The sequence below is a fragment of the Cetorhinus maximus genome, chromosome 16 (genome assembly GCF_964194155.1).
Source record: "Cetorhinus maximus chromosome 16, sCetMax3.hap1.1, whole genome shotgun sequence".
NCBI classification, from domain to species: domain Eukaryota; kingdom Metazoa; phylum Chordata; class Chondrichthyes; order Lamniformes; family Cetorhinidae; genus Cetorhinus; species Cetorhinus maximus.
In genome coordinates, this window is record NC_135894.1 from 78,958,481 (window position 1) to 78,984,546 (window position 26,066).

Here is a 26,066-nt window from a genome sequence, read left to right on the forward strand (position 1 = left end):
AAGGGTAATATTTTTATGAGAAAATGGTGGGTGAATCATGCTTCAGCAAATGAAAGCTGGAGGGATGTTCATCAGATTGTTCTACCATTTGGATATAGAAATGAGATTCTGAAGATCACAGAATCACACAGAATCACAGAATCACAGTGCAGAAGAGGCCTTTCGGCCCATCAAGTCTGCACCGACACATGACAAACACCTGACCTACCTACCTAATCCCATTTACCAGTACTTGGCCCATAGCCTTGAATGTTATGACGTGCCAAGTGCTCATCCAGGTACTTTTTAAAGGATGTGAGGGAACCCGCCTCCACCACCCTCCCAGGCAGCGCATTCCAGACCGTCACCACCCTCTGGAGAAAAAGGTTTTTCCTCACATCCCCCCTAAACCTCCTGCCCCTCACCTTGAACTTATGCCTCCTTGTGACTGACCCTTCAACTAAGGGGAACAGCTGCTCCCTATCCACCCTGTCCATGCCCCTCATAATCTTGTACACCTCGATCAGGTCCCCCCTCAGTCTTCTCTGCTCCAACGAGAGCAACCCAAGCCTATCCAACCTTTCTTCATAACTTAAATGTTTCATCCCAGGCAACATCCTGGTGAATCTCCTCTGCACCCCCTCCAGTGCAATCACATCCTTCCTAAAATGTGGCGACCAGAACTGCACACAATACTCCAGCTGTGGCCTCACTAAGGTTCTATAAAACTCCAACATGACCTCCCTACTTTTGTAATCTATGCCTCGATTGATTAAGGCAAGTGTCCCATATGCCTTTTTCACCACCCCACTAACATGCCCCTCCGCCTTCAGAGATCTATGGACACACACACCAAGGTCCCTTTGTTCCTCAGAACTTCCTAGTGTCATGCCATTCATTGAATACTTCCTTGTCAAATTACTCCTTCCAAAGTGTATCACCTCACACTTTTCAGGGTTAAATTCCATCTGCCACTTATCTGCCTATTTGACCACCCCGTCTATAACTTCCCGTAGCCTAAGACACTCAACCTCACTGTAAAGCACTTGGCCAATCTTTGTGTCATTCGCAAACTTACTAATCCTACCCCCCACATAGTCATCTATGCTGTTTATATAAATAACAAATAATAGGGGACCGAGCATGGATCCCTGTGGTACGCCACTGGACACTGGCTTCCAGTCACTAAAGCATCCTTCTGTCATCACCCTCTGCCTCCTATAACTAAGCCAATTTTGAATTCACCTTATCAAATTACCCTGTATCCCATGTGCCTTTGCCTTCTTTATAAATCTCCCATGTGAGACCTTGTCAAAGATTTTGCTGAAATCCAAATAAACTACATCAACTGCATTACCCTCATCTACACACCGGGTTACCTCCTCAAAAAATTCAATCAACTTTGTTAGGCATGACCTCCCTCTGACAAAGCCATGCTGACTACCCCTGATCAAACCTTGCCTCTCCAAGTGGAGATAGATACTCGCCTTCAGAACTTTCTCCAATAGTTTCCCTACGACTGATGTGAGACCCACTGGCCTGTAGTTCCCTGGCTTATCTCTACAACCCTTCTTAAATAGCGGAACCACATTAGCTGTTCTCCAGTCCTCTGGCATCTCCCCCGTGGCCAGAGAGGAATTAAAAATTTGGGTCAGAGCCCCTGCAATCTCCTCCCTTGCCTCCCTCAGCAGTCTGGGACACAAATCATCTGGACCTGGAGATTTGTCCACTTTTAAGCCTGCCAACACCTCCAATACCTTGTCACTCCCTATATCAATTTGCTTAAGAACCTTGCAGTATTTCTTCCCGAGTTCGATACCTTCATCCACACTCTCCTGGGTGAAGACGGATGTGAAGTATTCATTCAACACGCTAGCAATATCCTCTGGCTCCACCAATAGATTTCCCCCTTGGTCCCTTATGGGCCCTACTCTTTCCCTGGTTATCCTCTTCCCATTGATATACTTATAGAATATCTTGGGATTTTCCCTACTTTTACCAGCCAGGGCTTTCTCATATCCCCTCTTTGCTCTCCTAGTTGCTTTCTTAAGCTCCACCCTGCACTTTTTGTACTCCATTAATGCCTCTGCTGATTTTCTTCCCTTGTACCTGCTAAAAGCCTCTGTTTTCCTTCTAATCGTAACCTGAATATCTCTGGTCATCCATGGTTCTCTGGGCTTGTTACTCCTTCCTATCACCCTAGAGGGAACATGTTGAGCCTGCACCCTCCTTTTTGAACACGCCCCACTATTCCTCTGTAGATTTCCCCACAAGTAACTGTTCCCAATCTATCTTGGCCATGTCCTGCCTTATTTTACTAAAATCCGCTCTCCCCTAATCCAAAACATTTTTTTGTAACTTGTCGATTTCTTTGTCCATAACAAACTTAAACTGTACCATATTGTGGTCGCTATTGCTAAAATGCTCGCCCACCCAACACCACAGCCACCTGTCCGGCTTTATTCCGCAGAATTAGGTCCAGCACTGTGCCGTCCCTTGTTGGACCTTCTACATATTGATCTAAAAGGTTCTCCTGTACACATTTCAAGAAATCCACTCCATCCAAGCCCTTAACACTATGTCTATCCCAATTAATGTTGGGAAAGTTGGAATCACCTAAAATAATTACCCTATTGTTATTGTTTTTACACACATCCACAAATTGTGCACATATTTGCTCCTCAATTTCCCGCTGACTATCTGGGGTCTATAATAAACACCTAACAATGTGGCTACCCTGTTTTTATTCCTAAGCTCAACCCACAAAGCTTCATTCGATGCCCCCTCCAAGATATCATCTCTCCTTACTGCAGTAACAGACTCCTTAGCTAATAATGCAATACCTCCTCCTCTTTTACCCCCTCCCCTGTCTCGCCTGAAGATTCTATATCCCGGAATGTTGAGCTGCCAATCCTGCCCCTCCCTCAACCATGTCTCAGTGATGGCTACTATATCACAATTCCATGTGTCAATCCTCACCCTTAACTCATCCATTTTACCTGTAATACTCCTGGCATTAAAGTAGAGGCCATTCAGCCTTACTCCCTCGAAGCTTAATGCAGCTGTACTCCCTCTGACTTGATTGTTTTAATGTATTATGACATGTCCCTATTCTGCTAACATTCTGTGTCCCCTCCCCCTGCTGAATTAGTTTAAAGTCCCCAAACAGCACTCGCAAACCCGCCCGCAAGGATGTTAGTCCCACTCTGGTTCAGATGTAGACCGTCCCACTTGTACAGGTCCCACCTTCCCCAGAAATGGTCCCAGTGATCCAAGAATCTAAAACACTCCCTCCTGCACCAACTCTTAAGCCATGTATTCATCTGCGCTATTCTCCTATTTCTGAGCTTGCTAGCACGTGGCACTGGGAGTAATCCAGAGATTACAACACGAGAGGTCTTGCTTTTTAGTCTACTGTCTTGCTTTTTAGTCTACTGGCTCATGAAATTCCAATGTGGGACATTTAGGAATTAAAAAGACACAGACAAAGATACAAAAACATTTTTATTGGCCTGGATTATATCGGGATGTAGTCAAATACTGTAGAACATGTCAAACATGTCAGGTAATAGGGAAACACAAGCAGTGATTAAACTGGCACCTATAATTCCAATTCCAGCATTTGACTAGGGTCATGATTGATTTTGTAGGATCCCTCCTTATGACTAAAAGTGGGAATCAGTACTTAGCAAAAATAATGGATATGTCTACCAGGTTTCCTGAAGCAATAGCTTTGAGAAACATTACAACAAAAATTGTGGAGGAGTTAACTAAATTATTTTACAAGATATGGTTTACCTAAAGAAATGTAATCAGATCAGGGTTCAAATTCCATGTTACAGCTACTTAATAAAGTAATGAACAGTTTGGGGAAAAAACAGTTGAAGTCAACAGCTTACCATCTAGAGTCACAAAGGACTTTGGAAAGATGGCATCACACTCTAAAAACTATGATGAGAGTGTATAATCAAAAGTATCCACATGACTGGGATAGGGGATTTCCATTCTTATTTGCTATTAAGGACACTCCTAATGCATCAACTGCTTTTAGTCATTTTGAACTAGTTTATGGTCATGAGGTAGGGGGACCACTGAAATTGATTCATGAGAAATTGGTGGATCAAAATTCAGAAACTACTTCCCTGGATTATGTATCCAATTTCAGAGAGAGATTGGACAGAGCATGTGAGTCAGCTAGGGAACATTTAAAGATATCACAACAAGTGATGAAAGTGAAAGCAGACAGGAAAGCTACAGCTGGTAGTTTTTTTGCTGGGGAGAAAGTGCTAGTTCTGTTACCAGGACTGGGTGACTCATTAAAGACAGGGTTTAGTGGGCATTACAGGATTGAAAAGAAACTGAGTGAAGTACATTATTTAATAAATACTCCAGATAGAAGAAAAAAAATCAGAGGTTGTGTCATGTAAATATGCTTTAAAAATACTTTGACAGGAAAGAGGACCAAAAGGAGGTGCTAGTGGTGGTAGATAATGAGAATGAGGTAGAAATGCAAGATTCTGAAATTGATTTTCCTCTAACCGAATTGGATAATGAGGGGGTACTTGAAAATTTAAATGTAATATTGAGTTAGCTTCCAGACAAGTGTCAAAGTGACTTGGAAAAGCTATTGAGGTCACACAAAGATATTTGTGGCAATAAGCTGGGAAGGACAAATTTAGCTCTGTATGATGTGTCTGTAGAAGTTTCATCTTCACTAAGGCAACATCCTTATAGATTAGATCTGGGAAGGTTATCACATGTACAGAAAGAGGTCAAATTCATGCTTCAAAATTATATAATTGAGTCTAGTTACAGTAATTAGAGTTCACCTGTTGTGCTGGTACTGAAACCAAATGGAACACAAAGACTGTGTGTGGACTTCGAAAGGTGAATGCAGTGGCATAAGCAGATTCATATCCTATACCACAGTTGGAAGATTGTATGGAGAAAGTGGGACAATCAAAATGTATCACAAAGATTGACTTGCTAAAAGGATATTGGCAAGTACCGTTATCAGGGAGAGCAAAGGAGATATCATCTTTTGTGATGCCAGATGGACTATGTCAGTTTAAGGTCATGCAGTTTGGTATGAAAAATGCACCTGCAACATTTCAAAGACTGACAAACAAAGTAATTGTAGGGCTGAGCAATTGTGCTGTTCATATTGATGACTTGATAATTTTCAGTCAGATGTGGGAGGAGCATTTACAACATCTGGAAGAATTATTTTCTCAATTACAAGAAGCTAATTTGGTGATGAACTTGGCTAAAAGTGAATTTACAAAAGCGCAAGTTACATATCTAGGTCATACCATTGGATATGGTAAGGTGGCTCCGAGAGATGTGAAAGTCAATGCTATTGTGGATTTCCCCGTGCCTACAACAAAACGAGAAGTTTTGAGATTTCCGGGCATGAGTGGGTTTTATCGGAAATTTGTACCAAATTTTAGCAGTGTGGTTGCTCCACTGACTGAACTATTAAAAAAGAAGAGGAAATTTCAATGAACACAGGAGTGTCAGAAGGCATTTGACAATTTGAAAACTGTATTAGCTACGACACCAGTTTTGGTAGTGCCTAATTATGACAAACAATTTAAGTTGGCCTTTGACACAAGTGACATAGGCATTGGGGCTATACTGTAAAAGAAGATGAAAGTGGAATTGAAAAACCGATAGGGCATTTTCCATGGAAGTTGAATGTACAACAGAGAAGATATTCAATGATCAAAAAGGAGACTTTGGGTTTGGTGTTAGCACTGCAGCATTTTGAGATTTATGTTGCAAACAAGTTATCAGAAACAGTTGTTTAAATAGACCACAATCCTTTAAAGTTTCTGGACATATTACGAGACTGAAGTACAAGTCTGTTCAGATGGAGTTTATTACTGCAACAATTTAATCTACAGGTTATACATGTAGTGGGATGAGAAAATCTGATTGCAGATGCATTCTCAAGAGTTTGAAGCTTAAAAGCAAAAATTGCACATTTAAAACCTGGGCACTGAACTGAAATGATTTCTGTTGCTATGAAGGATTTGTATATATATTATGTTAATGCATGCATCTGCTAATGTAATAGTGTAAGCATATAGATAAGCATGGGAAATAGTATAAGATGTGTTAATAAAAATGAAGCCATCTTTTAAATTTATGACAGTTCATTTTTTAATAAGGAGACGGATGTCAGGAAGGTTTAATAATTCTCATAATGTTATCGGAATTTATTGTAAAATAGTAGTATCTGTGCCTGTATGTGCTTGTGTGTGTGAGAGACTTAATTAGATTAAAGGCAGCTGGTCTGAAGGCTTTGATGTAAACATGGTAAATATGGGGGAAGTTTAGAAACATAGGTGTGAAGGGAACATTTGCATTCTTAAATAAACCAACTAGATTGTTATCAAAAGACGGAGTGAAATTTATTACCCAGCCAAATTGAAACAGTGTGTTTACTTTTCGCAAAGATTACAGGTAAAACTTTGTGCTCTGAGAGATTTTTATTATCAGAAAGATAAAGTCCAAAGGCATAGTGAAACAATTTGAATTTGCACTCAAAGGGGAAAACATGTATAAAGGAGCAAAGGCTGTGTGTAAAGGTAGGCATTTTTAAGATTTAATAAGTGTGAAAGCCCTTCAGCATGAATGCCTCAGGCTGCTATTTCAAAGAGCTGAAATTAAGAAAACTCACTTTGAATTTGATTGGCTCAGGGTGTTGTGTCTCACTTTGCCTGGGTCTTTTAAAACCTATGTGTCTTAATGTTGCCATAATGAAAGTGTAACTGGGAGTTAGATTAAGTAGGGGATTTAGAAGTTATCATGGTAGTAATTTATAGACTGATGTATGTGTGTGAAATCATTTCTTTTATTAATAAATGTTAATCTGGTTTTGTAAAAACCTTTAAGACTTGGTGGTCTTATTACTCCTGAATTCAAGGAACGCATCTCGAAATTTATACAAATTGCAAAACAAGTTGTGGCAGTTGTTTCAAGTTTCCCTCTGGGGTTTGAACAACTCAGCATTTACCATCAACTGTGCCATAATACTTCCTAATGCCTAACACCGTCCCCTCTCCACACTCCTTCCTCATCCCGGACTCCCTTCCCTCTCCGCACTCCTTCCTCCCGCCGCCCCCCCCCCCCCACCCCCAACCGGGCTCCCTCCCTTCTCTGCACTCCTCCCCCCTCCAAACTCCTTCCCTTACACCTTCCACCCCCCACTTACACCTACACCCCCAGTTGCCGTCTTCTCCCCATTACCCCCTCCTCTCCCCTTACTCCCTCCACCCCCCAAACATCCCCCAACACCTTCATCTCCCCACTCCACACCTCACCCCATCCTGACACCTTCATTCCGCCCCCTCCCAACCTCACCTCATCCTGAAACCTCTTCCTCTCCCAGTTGATCCTAGATCTTCCTCTCCCACCCCTTGGTACATCTTCCTCTCCCAAACACAGCTGGACATTCCTCTCCACCCTCTCAACCATCATCCATTGTGAGAAGACTGTCAACGTTGACTTTCCAACTTCTCTGGCCTGCTTCGGAGCAAAACCATGTTCGTGAGAATCCACCCAGCATGCCCTGTACGTTCCTCCAGTGTGCTGTTGCTGTTGGGTTCCAGCATCTTCTGCTCCTCAGATATTCACAACGTGAACAAGGCCCTGTCGGTAAATCCTAACTTCTGCACGTCATAATTGTCAAGACACGTTCTGCACCAGTGTGTAACCACAACGACATGGGCAGATGATTCAGCAGGGCTGGGAAGGGCGGTAGGGGCGGGGGGTGGGTATGAGTCCGGCGGGCTGGCCTTATAATGATATGCTCATGTATTACAATGAGGTTTCTGACATCTGATTGGGGGAATGCGGTCCATCATCGACGGCTGAGCAGTCGATCGCAAACTGGTCTCACGACGTCGTGAAACTGATTTCTGGCCTACTTACCATATTGTCCGCTCACACAGCCGAGCTCACCCAATGCCAGCGGACACGGAAAATTCCGCCCATAGAATGTGTCACCATTTTCCACCCAGCGTGTAGCACTTTGCAGCTTTCCTTGTTGCATTTCATCTGCTACAATTCTACCACTTATCAATTCTGTGGATTTCTATCTGTAGTTGCGTGGCTCTTCATCAGCCTCAAATTTCCTTTTTGTTTAGTATCTTATGTAAATCTGACAAACTTGCATTAAGTCTTTGAATTTACGTCATTTGTGATTTAGTAGTGAACCCGCATCTGTTGTTGATAGAAGGTAATGCTGTGCACATTTAGTACGTTTTACTAATGCCCAGCACACAATTGCATCAGTTCTTGGCAGGAGCAAGGGATCTTCATCTGATCAGCTCCATGTCCCTGCTTCTAGCACAAAATTAGTGTAATCACTCTCTGTGACCACAGTAAATTGTAGTTGGTCTGTCTGTGGTAGTTTATAACCCTGATTCTCAGCCATGTTAGAGAATGACTATATAAAAATAATATTAAGTAAGTAATTGCAGATTTCTAGCTCATTGCTTCACAATTATAATCAAAGAAAACCAATAATTACAAAATAAACATCCTATCACTGAATTTTTGTTTAATTATGACCACTAACTAGAAAATATCCACCAACTAGACAAGCTAACTGATTAAGGAGCAGATATCCAATTTTGAAAAGTAGAATACTGCAATAACTAAACAAGCTCAACAACAATGGGGCAATCAGTCCTTCATTGGTATTAGGCTTCATACATTTTACATGAATTTCCTCGATGTTATCAGTGGTGAATAAAATGGCATATGTTAATCAAACAAACAAGGTCTCCTGGTTAGGGGACTGAGATGTAAATCATTCATTATTTAATTGAGACTCAAGTGGGCACATGCCATGATTAATTGTCTCTGTTGTAATCACTCCTTCATGTGCTCTTGTCTATTTAATTGCTAGGCCAAATATCTCTCCTTCAGCCTGAGTGTGTTCCCTTTCCCATTCTCACTATCTCCTGCAAGTGTGTCTAATTACAAATGAGCTTCTTTCCCTGACAGACAATTCATGTGATCCTTTAAATGTCTCTGTTGTATTATGCAGGAAGTTACAACACCCATGACCCATCAACTGCCAATAGGTTGATTGCATGGGAATTGAAACATGTTGTGGCACCTATAAGTTTGTTCAAAGTGATCTATTGCCTTACTTAGTGTACAGACTAACTTTTCAGCCTGCCTGATTATTTGTTATGTAATTTGGTTATGCATCACATTCCTTCGTCAATCTGGATGTAATACTCATGACTTGACACGAGTGTAGGGTAGTACTAAGTCAATGAGCCGTGTCTCCTACTTGCTTGAGAGTAAAATTAGTGACATGTCTATCAATGTGTGTCAGAGCTAATCCTAAGAAGGTTTTTGTTACTCATTTAACCGATCCTCATATTTTTCAATATTTTTAATGGTCCTTTGTCTGTATTTGCCCTTTGTATCTCATTGTAGCAACCCATGGTGTTATTCCACATATCACCACAGTTTGATACCCCGGTATACAGATACCTCTACTCCAATTAATTCACATTGCATTGGTTAAAAGTTCATGTCTAAACTCATGTTAGAAACACTCTCTGTTCCATACAATACATGGGAGCTATGTGGGCGTTACAAAACTTGATGCCAGAGAAACTAACATGGGGATTACAAGTTTTAAACTGATATTAAAATTAGTTTTATTTCCCATTTAAATCCTTATTGTCAATCTAATTTCAGTGTCTTATTGGTGGAATGGAATATGACAAGAAAAGTGCAAAATGTTTAAAATAATGAATAACGCATGTTTACTTTTGGAACAACTGAAGTAACAATCTACATTGGTGCCTTAAACACACAGCAAAATGACATTTTGGTTTCACAGAAGCTCACATCATAGGGGCACTTTACCAATAATGCTCTATATGGCTGATGTTAAAATGAATTCCCCATCTTTTAATACAATGAGCAGTATACCAGACTTTACAATGTACAACATGTATTAATATTTCAATCAATCTGACCTTTTTTTTTAAATGAGTAATCCTGATGAGAATAAATTATTCATGAAACAGATGTTGGTTAAATTCTTTGTCAGCCCTCTTGTTTGAAATAAGAACTTCTGGCCCCACATGCCTCTTCAAAAAGCAATAATTTATGGATTAAAGGTGGGATTGTCTTTTCAGAGAATTGTAGTCTTGTTTCAAGAAAGGAATCCATGTAATAACAAAGGCAAAAGAGTGAAATGTCAAAGGGGATCCAGGAAGCATTTCAAATGGTGAGCAGGACTAAAAATGAATCATTGTTAAGAAAGAAGAACAGCCAGAGACTATGAGTGTTTGTTGAAATTTTTCAACATTCCACTGATCTCTGTACTTTCATAATACTGGTTCAGATTTTGTGGTTAAAAATAATGGCGAGGCTATCCGTGCTCACCAATATTAATGAGCAAGTTGGACAGCAACTTCTGGTGGGTGCACACATGCAGTTAAACATGGAAATTAGGAAATTGCTGTCTGAGTTTCCATGCTCCTCTCAAAGCTTCTTTATAATAGCATCTCACTGAGAGGGTTGGCATTGAAATACATGGAACAGCAGGAAAATACTGTAGTTACATAATACATGCCGACTAAACTCACCAAATAAAGTTAGGGCTTGTTCTAAGGTAATTTAATTTTTAATAGTGTAATAAGTCTTAATTACTGCCAAACAACTTCCATGGCAATTAAAATGAAATTTTACAAGTGTGGTGTCTCATTCCTTTAGATTTTAATTATTGCTGGAGATTTTTAAAAAGTTAATACTTTGCTTAACTTTTGCTGCCTTTCTATTTTATACCACCCTCTTAATGCCATCTTTCCTTCCCCTGTTTATTTTGTTTTCTGTCCATGCTTTAGCATTGAGTTAATTATTCTCACTTACATTTCCTGGTTCAGACTCTATGTGCCTCATTAAGAATACTTCAGTTTAATTGGTTAAGGAGATATACCATTGCCTTCCCTTTTCACATGGGTCCCAGATTCCACCTAGAGCGTGTTGCATTGAAATGGATTTCTAATAATCACAAGTTCCAATGCAAAAGTCCATAGAAAGCCTGTGGGTGTAAGTTTAATGGACAAAACAAAAACAAAAATACCTGGAAAAACTTAGCAGGTCTGGCAACATCTGCGGAAAGGAGCACAGTTAACGTTTCGAGTCCGAATGACCCTTCAACAGAACTAAGTAAAAATAGAAAAGAGGTGAAATATAAGCTCGGTTGGGGGGGGGGGGGGGGGGGGGGGGGAGAGTAGGGCTGGATAGAGGGCCAGTGATAGGTGGAGATAACCAAAAGATGTCACAGACAAAAGAACAAAGAGGTGTTGAAGGTGGTGATATTATCTGAGGAATGTGCTAATTAAGGGTAGAAAGCAGGACAAGCAAGGTACAGAAAACAATGGATGGAAAAATAATGGAAATAGGTGGGAAAAGAAAAATCCAAATAAATTATTGGAATAAAAAGGGGGGGGAATTGGAAACGGGGTGGGGTTGGAGGAGAGAGTTCATGATCTAAAATTGTTGAACTCAATATTCAGACTGGAAGGCTGTAAAGTGCCTAGTCGGAAGATGAGGTGCTGTTCCTCCAGTTTGCGTTGAGCTTCACTGGAACAATGCAGCAAGCCAAGGATGGACATGTGGGCATGAGAGTAGGGTGGAGTGTTGAAATGGCAAGCGACAGGGAGGTCTGGGTCAATTTAGTCTACTGCATTCGTTGCTCCCAATGCGGTTTCCTCTACATTGGAGAGACCAAACGCATACTGGGTGACCGCTTTGCAGAACACCTTCGGTCTGTCCGCAAGCATTACCCAGACCTCCCTGTCGCTAGCCATTTCAACACTCCACCCTGCTCTCATGCCCATATGTCCATCCTTGGCTTGCTGCATTGTTCCAGTGAAACTCACGTAAACTGGAGGAACAGCACCTCATCTTCCGACTAGGCACTTAACAGCCTTCCGGACTGAATATTGAGTTCAACAATTTTAGATCATGAACTCTTTCCTCCATCCCCACCCCCTTTCCAATTCCCCCCCTTTTTATTCCAATAATTTATATAGATTTTTCTTTTCCCACCTATTTCCATTATTTTTCCATCCATTGTTTTCTGTACCTTGCTTGTCCTGCTTTCTACCCTTAATTAGCACAGTCCTCAGATAATATCACCACCTTCAACACCTCTTTGTTCTTTTGTCTGTGACATCTTTTGGTTATCTCCACCTATCGCTGGCCCTCTATCCAGCTCTACCCCCCACCCCCCCACCCCACCTTAAACCAGCTTATCTTTCACCTCTTTTCTATTTTTAGTTAGTTCTGTTGAAGAGTCATACGGACTCGAAAGGTTAACTGTGTTCCTCTCCGCAGATGCTGCCAGACCTGCTGAGTTTTTCCAGGTATTTTTGTTTTTGTTCTGGATTTCCAGCATCCGCAGTTTTTTGCTTTTAAGTTTAATGGACAGCTGGTGCTGTTCATTTGTGGATGACTGCAAAATTCAGGCCATTATCCTTTTACCAATGCTTAGGTTCTGAGGGCAGGATTTTACTACAATGAGTGTTCCAGAAACAAACCTCCATTCCCCTATTATCAATCACACAAGGTGAACATGCTCCGTAACTGGGGAGAAGGTAAGAATTGACAAATAGTAAATGCACCAGCTACTGGAATATGTAACTTTGCTTTTAAATCATCTTTAGATTGGTCATCTTTTAATCATGCACCATTTGTATTAAGTGGAGCTGAGTAGAAGAACATTGGAACATTACTGTCCATTTAAAAAATAAATAATAGTTTCTATTGCTCACTGATTAGCAGCTCTGTTTGCAGCTTATATTCACTGTCACTTATATATTGTGGTGAGTCAGCAGACTGGAAATATGTCTATACTATAATGAAATTGCATTTGTGTGCACTTCCTGTTATGCCAATTATTACTTCCTGTCATGTCACACTTTTGCCATCATACAGAGGACTTTTAATATAAAACAAATGTGTTTCTAGCACAGTGATGCTGTGAGGGTGAGTCATTTTCATAAGGTCTGTGTCAGTTGTTTATTAGTAGATTCCCAGCCATTTCCTACTTGGTTTGTTCACAATTGCTTTGGTTCTGATTTGCTACTGTCTTACTTTGAATGAGTTAGCAAAGTTTGATGGTGAAAGTTGTTGACAGATGTGTGACGCTATAAGTGTAAAAGAGAGAAAATCAGCCCCAATCATTTTGTGATGGTTTATTCCTCAAACTGCAAATTCATATCAACTGTCAATATATAAACTACCCATAATAATTTGAATTCATTTCTAATTGACTTCAGGATGAACTAATTACAGTAATTGACTGCCACATTTCCTACAATACAACAGTTACTGCACTTTAAAAATACTTCACTGGCTGTAAAGGGCTTTGAGACACCCTGCGGTTAAGAAAGGTTCTATATCAATTCAAGCTTTTCTTTCTTTTGTTAATTTCACAAGGTATTTCGCAAGATCCAAATTTGGCCCATGTCACTCATCCACCAGAAAAAGCCTACATCATGATAACAAACTGCTTTGCAAATGTTTCCAGTAACTCACATGTCAACTGGCTTATGGAAACAAAATGGATGACTTTGCAGATGTGCTGTACAAACAGGGCAACTCATCCAACAGCTGCACATATTGGGGAAACGTGAGTGAGCACAGATTAATGAACGGATAATCGTGGACAGCACATCCAAGAAATGCATGACTGACGAACAATATTGTTAAAATCAACTGAAAACCTACATGTGGAGAGCATGCTTTGGCCCTGCTCACATACCATGTGCAGTAATTATTGCCTCCAAATTTATTTAAAGGAGACACCTCTCAATAATACAGTTGAGACATAGGTGCACAGTGCGGTTAGCTGAGCACCTCTTTAAATCACTGCTTAGGAGGTCAGCTCCTTTCAGTATTGTCTTTATTTTTCAATGGGAATTTCTGTATTTCTGCACCATTTTTGTCTCCTGACACAAGGCAAATGATTGAAACGTGTTGGAGCCTCCTTGATAGCTACTTAAAGCCGTGCTGCAGTTTTTGTCAGTGACTGTTTGCACAGCTGCAGTTCTGAGAGAGCTCATTACTTTCCACAAAAGGGTATTCCTATGGGTATACGACTACTTGTAGTTCCTGAGAAGACGAACAAAGATCACAGGAGGCATGAAAGGCAGGTGAGACTACCTTAAATGTTGCATGTGGACATATACTTACACCGACCCTAAGGTCTTATATTTGGACCTGTGTGAAGAAACTTGCCAGTGTTGATCAAGCTATCAGTCAACTGTACATCCTCCTGCTGCCAAACTTGGTGACAAGTGCCAGCAAATGGACCACTCAAATGGTTGTCACAGTTACAGCTATTTGAAGTTTGATCCATAAGAGTCTTACCAAACAACGGCAGAGTTCACTGTAATTCTCCAAACTATCAGTTTACAATTTTATCATGTTGGTAACCAAAGTATTGTCCGGCAAGGACTTTGTCAGCCCACCGTGTGGGTGTAGTATAAGGGTCTGGCACACAGAGGGTTAACATGGAACTGAGTACAGTACTGCCCACACAGTGATTTAAGAAAACACATGAACCGCACCTAGGGGTCAATGTAGTGTTGGACAGATGGACAGAGCCATGTGTAGAAGGAAGCATGGAGACAGCTCCTAGGCTGGACCTTTACTGTATCCACACATTATATATAAAATATATAGGCACTATATATATATAGTTTCTAGTAGTTAATAAATACTTAACGTTGAACTACATAAGATTACGACCATCATAATAATACTTACCAAACCACATCCAACACCTTACAACATGGTGGCAGCGAATAAGAACATAAGAAATAGGAGCAAGAGTAGGAATGAATGACACTAGAACATGACGGCCAAACTTGCTCTGCACAAAGACAAAAATAATAATTCATTAAAAATTAATTGGGACTGAGCCAGGCAGCTTTAAAATCCTTGCAGAAGTCAGGATTCTACGCTTCCAAGACCTGAGAACATTGCATGAAAGCAGGGAAGATTCCAACCAGTCGATCCAGGCAGCCATTGTTGAAAAAATGTAAGTGCTGAGATTGCGAATGCCATTATTGCAGAAGCCCGCTAAAACCAGCAAGCACGGGAAAACCCTTTGTGCAGAAGTGTACAGCAGCACCACCTTTGATTTTCGGAAAACTCTTAAAGCTGAACCTACAATTTAAAAATGTTAACCATGGATCAGAAATCCACATTTCCAGATCAATTTGGACATATCCAAGACCCAGATCAATCACAAAATTGGGGACTCTGGAGAAAGAGATCCCTTAGATACATTGCTTCAGGTCTGGATAAAAAGTCAGAAGCTGAACAAGCTAACATACTGCTTTATTCATTAGGCCTTATAACCAACAATATAATAGCTAGACAAGGAATCAATGAATCACCTACAAAATTTTATCAAGCTTTAAAATCATTCGATGCTTATTTTAATCTCAGAAGTAACAAAATCCTTGAAAGGGCTAAATTTAATACGTGTGTCTAGCAGCCAGGAGAACATGTTGACTCCTTCATTAATAATCTGTACAGAATGGCTGAACACTATAATTCTAGTGATGAAATCTGAGCTAATCAGGGATAAAACAGTTGTAGGAGTGGTGGACAATGGACTCTCAGACATGTTTCAAGTGAAGAAAGATCTAATCCCTGAGGAAGCCATCCATATTGTAGGCAATCTGAAATCCGTTTGCAGCACAGACCCATATTAAGGGGAGAAAGTGGTACAAAGAAAACCCCACTGTCCAGTTAATGAAGCAGCACAGAAACAGGGGCACTCCAGACCAAGGGAAGCAATACCCTACCCGACCAGGAGAGTGTCCATGCCAGTGGAGCAAAGCGCCCCCACAGGCCAGATCAATGTCCTGCAATTTCAACCCAATACTTTCAAGGTAACCAAATAGGACACTTCCAGAAGCTGTGCAAACCCAAAACACCAAAACGCACAGAAGATCCCAAGAGGATTCATGAGGTCGAGACAGAATGCCTAGAGAACAAACAACCATGCTTCTTGGGTGAGGTCAAAGATCCTGGATTTTCATTCTGGAATTGGGACATCTCGGTCAATGGCCATCTCACAAACTTTTAGTTGGACATGGGAGCCAATGCCATGGTCCTCTTGGCCAGAGAACCATGGCCGGTGATCCAAAGATTGATGCCACCTACAATGCACCTGTGCGGTTGCAGGAGGCATCAAACCCCTAGTGAAAGGTACCCTGCAGGTGACACTCAGGTACAAAGACAACACAATCTGAGAGACCCTGTTCATGTTCCAACATCAGGACTGTTCACTGCTCAGCTGAATAGCTGGTGTCAACCTTAACCTTTTACAAAAATTTGACGAGGTCAACCAACAAGGGCCTGGCTCCAAGTATAATAGGGAGTTCCCAAAGCTCTTTACAGGATTGGGGCAACTGAAGAATGCATACATGATCACACTGAGGGAGGATGCTAAACCTGTGTGCCTGTTTATGCCACACCACTCATGGAGCAATTGCAGCAACAGCTGGACGAGATGACAAGCATGGAAGTTATCTCCCCGGTCACACAACCAACCACATGCTGTTCTGGGATGGTCCCAGTGCCAAAACCAAATGGGTCCATCCATATTTGCGCCAATTTGACAGAATTCAATAAACTCAGAGAAGTAGTCAGAGAAGTGCACCTGACATCCTCAGTGGACAAAAGCCTGTCTAAACTCTCTAAGAACACGGTGTTTTCAAAACTCGACTCCAACAGTGGCTTTTGGCACCTTCTCCTAGACAAAGAGTCCAGGTTGTTGACCACATTCATTACGCACTTTGGCAGATTCTGCTCCAACTGCCTGCCATTTGGAATCACTTTGGCATCAAAAATATTTCAACATACAATGTTGGCCATTTTTCAAGGCCTACAGGGTGTCATCTGCCATATAGGTGATGTTTTGGTTCATGGAACAACAGTGGAGGAACATGACAATAGACTCACAGCAGTCCTAGAATGCCTGCAGGAAGCAGACCTGAGGCTGAATAAGAAATATAAGTTCTCCAAGACATCAATTCAGTTCTTAGGACACTCCGTCAGCAATAAAGGCATCACAGCAGACCCACAGAAAACAAAAGCTATTCATGAGTTCCCAACCGCATCCTTTATTCCAGACATCTAGAGATTCCTGGGGATAGTGAGCCAGTTGGCCAAATTCTTACCAGATCTGGCACAGGTCACGGAACCTTTGAGACATCTACTTAAGAAAGATCAGCATGGTGCTAGGAATCACGTCAAGAGCAAAAATTCACTTGCGTCAAAGCGATGTTGCTCTCAAATGACATTCTGGCCCACTGTGACCCATACCTGCCCACCACCATAGCAGCAGATGTTTCATCCAGAGGCCTTGGAGCTGCCTTATTTCAAGAGCAACTGGATGGGAGCTGATGACTGATGTACTATGCTGCCAGAGGACTGTCGGACACAGAGATGAGGTAGATTGTCATCGAGCAGGAAGCCCCCGCAGTCATGTGGGCATGCGAGGAATTTTCAAACTGCATATTAGCTTAAAAGTCACAGTTGAAACTTGACCATAAGCCACTGCCTCATTGCTAGACAAGAAGGAGTTGGCAAAGATGCCTCCAAAAACCCTATGCTTCTTGTGGTTCGTCTATGAGGCGATATACTTCCAGGGCAAAAACCAAACAACAACAGACACACTTTCCAGAGCCACAAAGAGCCTTCCCTCAAAACAAGATGTCAGTCTGATCGGGGAGCTTGAAGCATACTCCCCATTGACAAGGAGACATCTACCAGTGACCAAAAGTAACCTCCAACAAATTCACCAGAAACAATTGAGTTACCATTGCCCATTACTGCCAAGAAGGGTGACCACAACAGAGGCTAAGTGGTGGCACCATGAAAGCTTGGTTCGAACAACAAAAACACTTTACTATCATTAACGATCTCCTGGTCTACAATGAGCGGCTGGTCATCCCAGTTTCCCTTCAGCCGGAGATCCTCGAAAACTTACACTGGGGCCCCCTGGGCATCACCAAGTGCAGGGCATGGGCCCAATCTGCTGTCTAGTCACCAGGCATTTCCAGGGCAATTGAGGACACAATAGTGAACTGTCAGGTGTGTGTGCTGCACTAACCGGACCAAAGGGAACCCCATATCCCAACACAGTTCCCTACCAGGCCATGGGAGAGGCTAGGCATCGATTTAACTGTCTTCAACAGCAAATCGTTGCTTGTAGTGGTGGATTACTTTTCCAGATGGGTTGAGGTGAAGCAACTGTGCACGTCAACCACAGGTGCTGTAGTTAAAAGCACGGAAAGAGATGCTCGTGAGCCACTGCATCCTGAACAAGATTGTGTCCGATAACAGCCCACAATTTTCAAAGGAGTACTTCATCCAATTTTCCATCACATCCGGCTTCCACCACCATACCAGCTCCCCAAGATACCCGCAGTCAAACAGGGAAGCCAAAAGAGGGGTCCACACTATAAAAGCCCTCCTAAAATAGAACAAAGACTTCCAAACAGTATTGTTAACCTATAGGTCCATCCTGTCACAATATGGCCTAGCCCCACCTGAGCTCCTGATGGACGGAAAGCTCCGCACTCAACTCCCAATCCTGCTGAAGAAACTAATACCGGGGTTGGTAGACCAGGATTACCAGGACATCCAAGACAAAGAGCAATCCGATGGACAGGAGCAGGCTTCCACCTACAACAAAAGGTACCACACCAGACACTTGCCACAATGACAAAAGGACAACAAGATCTGGATTAAAGACCTCGAGAGAGAGGGCACTATCATCTGGAAAGGCAATGACCAACCTTGGTCATACCTGGTTGGCACCCCAGAGGGTACGGTCAGGAGAAACAGGAGGAACCTCCTCCTCATCCCTTGAAGGGTCCCTTCCACTGTACAGTGGGGAGAAATTGAGGAAGACACCCAGATGCCAGAACAACCTCCAATTAAACAAAGTTTACCTGCAGTGACAGAGCCTACCACCCCTCTGACCATAGTGAGAACAAAATATGGAAGTCTCCAGACCACCAGAACCTATGAACTCAGAGACTTGAAGGGGGTGGTGGGGGGATTGAGGTAGTAGTAATGATGTAATACATGAGGGAAATTGGAATAACTTGTAAATATATTGGATAAAGACTTGGGGGCAAGTGTTGTGTAAGGGCCTGGCACATAAAGAGTTAATGTGGGACTGAATACAGTACCACCCACACAGTGATGCAAGAGAATACATGACCTGCACCTAGGGGTCAGTGTATTGTTGGACAGAGCTGTGTGTAGAAGCAAGCCTGGAGACAGCTCCTAGCTTATGCCTTTACGACACCTATAAATATAGTTTCTAATAGTTAATGAATACTTAGAGCAGGATGTGGGGGCGGTTGGGAAGCCGATCTCTGCAGATGATCGAGGCCAGAAGGCGGTTTCACATTGGTGGACCAATTAAGGCCCACCCAGCATGAAATGCGAGTGGCAGTGCTCAGGGCTGGCTGTGTAGGTGGGGGGAGGAGGGCGAGCGGGGTGAGTGTGAACTTCATGCATGTGCGCGAGTGTGCACTTGATAATCTCCCCGAGGCACAGAGCTGCCTCAGGGAGATGAAGAGCTTAAAAAAAAATAAAGAAATGAAAAATGTTATGAGGCATGTCCCCTCATGTGACTCTGTCACATGAAGGGACCGTAAGGTTGGACGGGCAGCAAAAGATTTCTTTTAATAACCTTGTTAATGGCCTTAACAGGCCTTTTAATTGTTGATGGGTGCGCTGCCATCTCCCGCTGACCGAAATAACGCACGACTGCGCGTTGATGTCGAGGTGCTCACCCGAAGTCAACGCATGTCATTTCACACTCGGCGGCTCGGGCGCATGCCCGCCGGCCGAAGTAAAAGTTTTGCCTTTACTGTTGAGCTACTTAAAACTATGAGTACCTGAATAAGACCTACCGAATCACACCTAACACCTCACAACAGTGGGGGCATGAAAGCACCTGTTTTTAAACATATTATGCCTCTTGTTTGTGTGGATGCTGAATCTGGGGCTTTATAAAGTAGAAATGCAATGCAACATGTCAGTGGGGCCTTCAGAAAGAAAAGATAAAATGGAAAGGAAAAAAATGGGGTGTGAAACATGTTTGCTTTCGTTACAGTTCCCAGTGGAGGCTTCGAGAACACCACAGACTGAGGCCTAGCAAAGAGGATTGACCTATGTGCAGAGATTGAGTACACAGGCCTATATCTCCTGGAGTTTAGAAGAATTGAGAAGTGATAGAATTGAAAAAATAAAATCCTTAATGGGCTTGTCAGGTAGCTGCTGGGAAAATGTTTCCCCTGATTGGAAATCCTAGAACATGGGGTCACAGTCCCACAAAAACGGGTCGGTCAATGAGTACCGAGATGAGGAGAAATTTCTTCACTCAAAGGGTTGTCAATCTTTGGAATTCTCTATCCCAGAGAACTATGAATGTTCTGTTGCTGGGTATATTCAAGTCAGAGGTCAATTTGATTTGAGGGAATTCAGAAATATGGGGATAATTCAGGAAGGTAGAGTACTTTTTTATTTATTTGTTTTCAGGATGTGGGGGTTGTTGACTAGGTCAGCATTTAGTTGAGATAGACGATAAGTAATGTACTTGTTGAATGGCGGAGCAGGTCCGAAGGATGAGCTCCTATTTCCTATGCCCTTTTGTTCAACGATGACTATAACATGGATGTCTAACAAATGTGAGAGATCACAACAAAAGGCAGGGATGCGGACCAAATGCTATAGCGAGTATGTTAAACACATCAAAGTAATCAGAAGTAGGTAATTAATTTCCTGTGAGGAAAACCAGTAGGCTGAATGAGCTGGGAGTAATGATACCTCTATACCATCCTCCTAATCCTAGTAAGTACCACATTCCCAGCTCCAGACAACCCACTTATGTACTTAAGTAATTTGCCATGGAGGCGGTTTAAATTTCTAGCTCCATGCTCCAATGGCACTATAATTATTTAAAGAAATTACAGCAGAATTTCTGTTATCCAGCAGTCTACCAACTGGAATTCTCTATTAACTGGAATTCTGGGGTCGGATCTGTTTTTTGATTAGAGATGCCAAACTCGCTGGTTGATAGTTATCTGTGGGCTGTCCTCGCTATGGTCTCAGCCTCCCACTGCTCTGCAGCAGCATTTCCCCTCAATGCCACTCATTAGATTCACGGTCACATGAGACTTCAATACTCAGGTGATCATCCTGGAGCTTTCTCACTTGATGAAACTGAGGAACTCACCTTACATCTCAGTTAACCGGCATATTTGATTAACTGGCACCTCCCATTCCGGGACCATGCCAGATGACAGATTTTCCTGTATTACATTTTCATGGTGTGGCCTTGCTGTTAATAAGCAGATAATACCCACTACATTCTACCTACAACAGTCAGGGCTAAGACAGTACAATGAGTTTAAAACATAGGACTAGATTTTCACTACCAAGGTGGGTAGCTCAAATTGGGAAATTCCCTCATTCCACATAATAATTTCTCCTGTCTCTGCTTCTAAGGGACCAACATTTAGTTTAGTTACTCTCTTCCTTCTTATATACTTGTAAAAGCTCTTACAATCTGTTTTTATATTCCTGGTTAGTTTGATCTCATATTCTATTCCTCCCCATTTTAGCAACCCTTTGCTGGCTTCTAAAACACTCCCAATTTTCAGACTTACCTCTATTCTATTGCAACCTTATAAGCCTCTTCTTTTAACCTAATATAACCTCTAACTTCCTGAGTAAGCCATGATGGACCTTTATTGCTGAGTTTTTGTTTTACAATGGGATGTATTTTTGTTAAATATTTTGAATTGTTTCTTTAAATGTTTCCCACTTTATTTACAGTCATATCTTTTAGTCTATTTACCCAATCAACCTTAGCCAGCTCTCCCCTCATAACTGGCTTTGTTTAAGATAAAGATTCTTGTTTCGATAGGAGTATGTCACTTTCAAATTTAACATAGAATTCACTTGTATTATGATCACTATATTCTCAGACGATCTTTTACTATGAGATTACTAATTAATCTTGCCTCACTATACAATGCTATATCTAAAATAGTTGTATCCTTAGTTGGGACTAAACTAAATGACTTAACAATAAGTTCCATTTATATTGCAATAAATACTGAAAATGCTGGAAATATTCAGCAAGTCAGGCAGCATCTGTGGAGAGAAAACAGAGTTAACATTTCAGGTCTGTGACCTTAATCAGAATTTAGAAAAGTTAGAAATGTAATAAGTTTTAAGCATGTGAAAGGTGATGGAGGTGGGAAAAAGAAAAGGGAAGGTCTTTGATAGGGTGGAAGGGGGCAGATTAGATGACAAAAAGCTTAATTGTCCAAAAGCTAAAGGGAGTGGTGATGGGACAAGTTAAAAAAAAACATGTGCCTAGAGGAGGTGTGAATGGCAAATCCAAAAGCAAAGTAAAGGGATTAAGAAAGAAACAAGAGGAAAAGAAATTGAATCAACAAAAAAAAAACACAAAACAAAATGGCGACAGTGGTTATGATCCAACATTGTTTAACTCAGTGTTGAGTCTGGAAGGCTGTAAAGTGCCCAGTCAAAAAGTGAGCTCCTTGAGCTTGCGTTGAGTTTCATTGGAAGATGGGAACAGGCCAAAGTCAGATAGGTCAGAGTGGGAGCAAGGTAGAGAATTGAATGACAAGTGATAGGAAGCCCAGGGTCTTTCTGGCAGTTTGAATGGAGGTGTTCCATAAAGCAGTCATGTAGTCTCTCTGGTCTCCTCTGCACATGCATGAGCAGTAAAAACACCATACTAAATTGAAAAAAATACGAGTGAATTGCTGTTTACTTGGAAGGAGTGTTTGGTGTCTTGGATGGTGAGAAGGGAGGAGAAAAATGACAGGTGTTGCATCTCCTGCACTTGCATCAAAATATGTTGTAGGGAAGGGAGGAGATGTTGGGGCTGACTGAGGAGTGCACCAGGGCGTTATGGAGGAAATGGTTCCTTTGGAATGTTGAAAGGGGAGGGCAGGGGAAGACATATTTGGTAATGGCATCACACTGGAGTGTTGGAAATGGTGGATATAGCAACCCTAAAACCGTCTGGGAAGTATGGGCTTCATCAGGTGTGGCCTCTTGTCCATCTCCCATTTCTTTCGCTCCTCTATTAGCAGCCATTTCTTCAGCCATCTAAGCCCCAAGCTTGAAATTTCCCCTCTAAACCTTTCAACATCTCCGCATCACTCTCCTTTTTTAAGACTTTCTCTAAAACCTAACCCATTGACCAAGTTTTTGGTCACGTGTCTTAATAAGAACATAAGAAATGGGAGCAGGAGAAGGCCATTCAATCTATTGAACCTGCTTCACCGTTCAGTAAAATCATGCCTGACCTTTATGTCAACATATCCACATATTCCTTAGTATACAAAAATCTAGCAGTGCCAGTTTTGAATATATCGTCAATGACTGAGCATCCACAGGTCGCTGAGGTCAAGAATTCTAAAGATTCAAATGCCTCCGAGTGAAGAAATTCCTCTTCATCTCAGTCCTAAACGGCTAACCTCTTATTCTGAGTCTACGACTCCCAGTTCTTGATCTCCAGCCTGGGGAAACGCCCTCCTAACATCTGCCCAGTCAAGCCCCTTCAGAATTTTAATCTGTTTCACTGAGATTACCTTTCGCTCTTCTAAACTCTAGGAAATATAGGCTTAGTTTACTCAGTCTCTCCTCATAGGTCAATTCTTTCATCCCAGGAATCAGTCTAATGAACTTTAATTGCACTCCCTCTGAGGTAAGTATATCCTTCCTTAAGTAAGGAGACCGAAACTGTACATTGTACTCCAGGTGTGATCTCACCAAGGCTTTATATAATTGCAACAAGATTTCTTTGCTTTTATACTCCAATCCCTTTATAATAAAGGCTGAAGCCCTCTTCTTTGGCTTGGTTTCAGTTTTTCTCTGAATATACTCCTGTGAAGCACCATGTCAGAAATTTTATGACATTAAAGGTGCCAAATAAGTACAAGTTCTTATTGTAGAAAAGCGGCTGGTCTGCTACTGCCTGTTCTGGGCCCCTACCAGAGTTGAATTTCTCTCCCAACAACTTGTTGTCTATCTGCAGTTCCTGCAATCTGTCCTCCTATCTTTCCATCTCTGTCTCCCCACAGTGAGTGCTGACTAGGTTACACAACCTGGACAATGAAAAGCAAAAGCTGGAAGTTTGGAAATGGGAAGATGAAAGGCAGCAATAAAATAAATGCAATAAGAAGTAACTCATAAAAAGGAAGCCAAAGTTTTAAACTTACCTGCACAGATAGCAAGATGCCAGAGCGAGGAGAAAGCCTTCAGATAGTTGTTCTACAGACCCACCTTGTGACCAGAGTGTACAATTACAAATGGAAATTGACAATTGAATAGAAAATGATGACATGCCAAATTGCAATGGGAAAAGTTAGCACAAAATTGTGACCAAAAACCACAATGGGAAGAAAGGATTGTGGACCAGAAATGTGTGCAAAACATTAAAATGAATGGAAGATTTTGATGGCGTTGTGAAGTAGGTGTCTACGCTTTGCTTTTTACAGAGAAACATAAATGAATGATCTAGATCTATAGTATTGTCTGCCACAATGGTTGAAAGCACTACGAGATGACAAAATATACTAAGTAGTGGAGTAGTGGTTCAGTGACTGCAAGCTTCGGTGGGATTTTCCGTGCCCGTTGGCGGGCATGAGCGGGAAGGCCAAAAATCGATTTCATGATGTTGTGAATGGCCTTTCCTGCCACCAGACATTGGGAACTTCATTTTAATACATTTTAATACATCTGCACTGCTCATAAGTCCTGCTCATCAGAATCATCCCCTCACGCTGGATCGTCCGGGATCACTGACGTGATTACACGCTGATGTTATTTCACAACTGAACATAAGCAACGTGCCCCTGGCGGGCTGCACTCTGCTCGGGACTTCGAGGTTTGTTTACCTACCTTGCTTCGGGCAGCACTCGCAGTCATCAGCGCCAGGCTTCGCAGGCATCACCACATCACTTTTAGGGGAGCTCACGGGCAGGTCTCTACTCACGAGACCAGCTGTAAGGCAAGGGTGGCTTTTCAATGACTGCAGGGCTACGGCTTTCTTGGGGAAGGGGGCTGTTCCCAGTGTGTGTGTGGGGACACATGTTGATCTGCGTAAGTGCTCAAGATGGTGAGGGCTGAGGGGGCAGTCTCCAGAGGAGATGAGGCCAGATGGAGATGTGAGAGTGTGTGTGAGAGAATGAGTGGTGATGCCCCTTGAGCTGGCAGTGAGTGAGGTGCCAGTGAATGATTGATGAGATGGTTGCCATACCCTGATCATTCATCTTCTTTCTGCATTGGGTGGCAAACCACTTCTGTCAAGCATCGGCACTGACCAACACTGCCACCGCCTCCCAAGCCAGAGTGCTGACACTGATGGGCCTCCTGCGGTCACAGCGGAGGTAGAGGACATCACAGCAGGCTGCAACTGTTTCCAGGGATGCATCAATAAATCGGGGGGCTGCAGTCTTCTTGCCTCTTGGGGCCATGTCTTCTGTGCAGCAGATCTGGGCTGGAAGCACTGAGAGGTGTGCGCATGGCTGCACTTTAAATATGGCGCCCGGCATGAAGAGGCGGCCTGGTGATGGTATGGCAAGTGAATCGGAGGCCGGCCACCAGAGAAACGGCATGTTTCTTGCGAATGCATGATTAATGAGGCAGGTTTGGGATGATATGGCATGAAAACTTGCCATTGCGGCCAGCAGGTAAATAAAATGTCCCTTTTCCCGCCCACCACTGCACTTAGTGCAAATCTGGAATGATTCTGCCCCTTGTGTTTTAAAATGTTTGGATTTTGAGGTCTTCAAAAAGGTTACCTTCATATGGCACCTTTCCTATCCTCCAGGATGGTAAGTTACAAATAATGGATAGCCTCTGAACTGCAAGCGCTGTTGTGCAGGTGAATGTTATGCACAACAAACAGCAACTAAACAAATGCTCAGAATTTGTTTTAATGGTGTTAG

The 26,066-nt window shown here is 42.2% G+C and overlaps 1 long non-coding RNA gene across 1 annotated transcript in view; it reads left to right on the forward strand.

The window, feature by feature from the left end:
- Positions 1–26,066, forward strand: part of LOC144691978 (uncharacterized) — a 141,534-nt gene that overhangs the window by 107,757 nt on the left and 7,711 nt on the right. Inside the window, exon 2 of the long non-coding RNA XR_013579244.1 lies at positions 20,186–20,300. This is a non-coding gene — a long non-coding RNA (uncharacterized LOC144691978). The remainder of the gene's footprint in view (positions 1–20,185; positions 20,301–26,066) is intronic.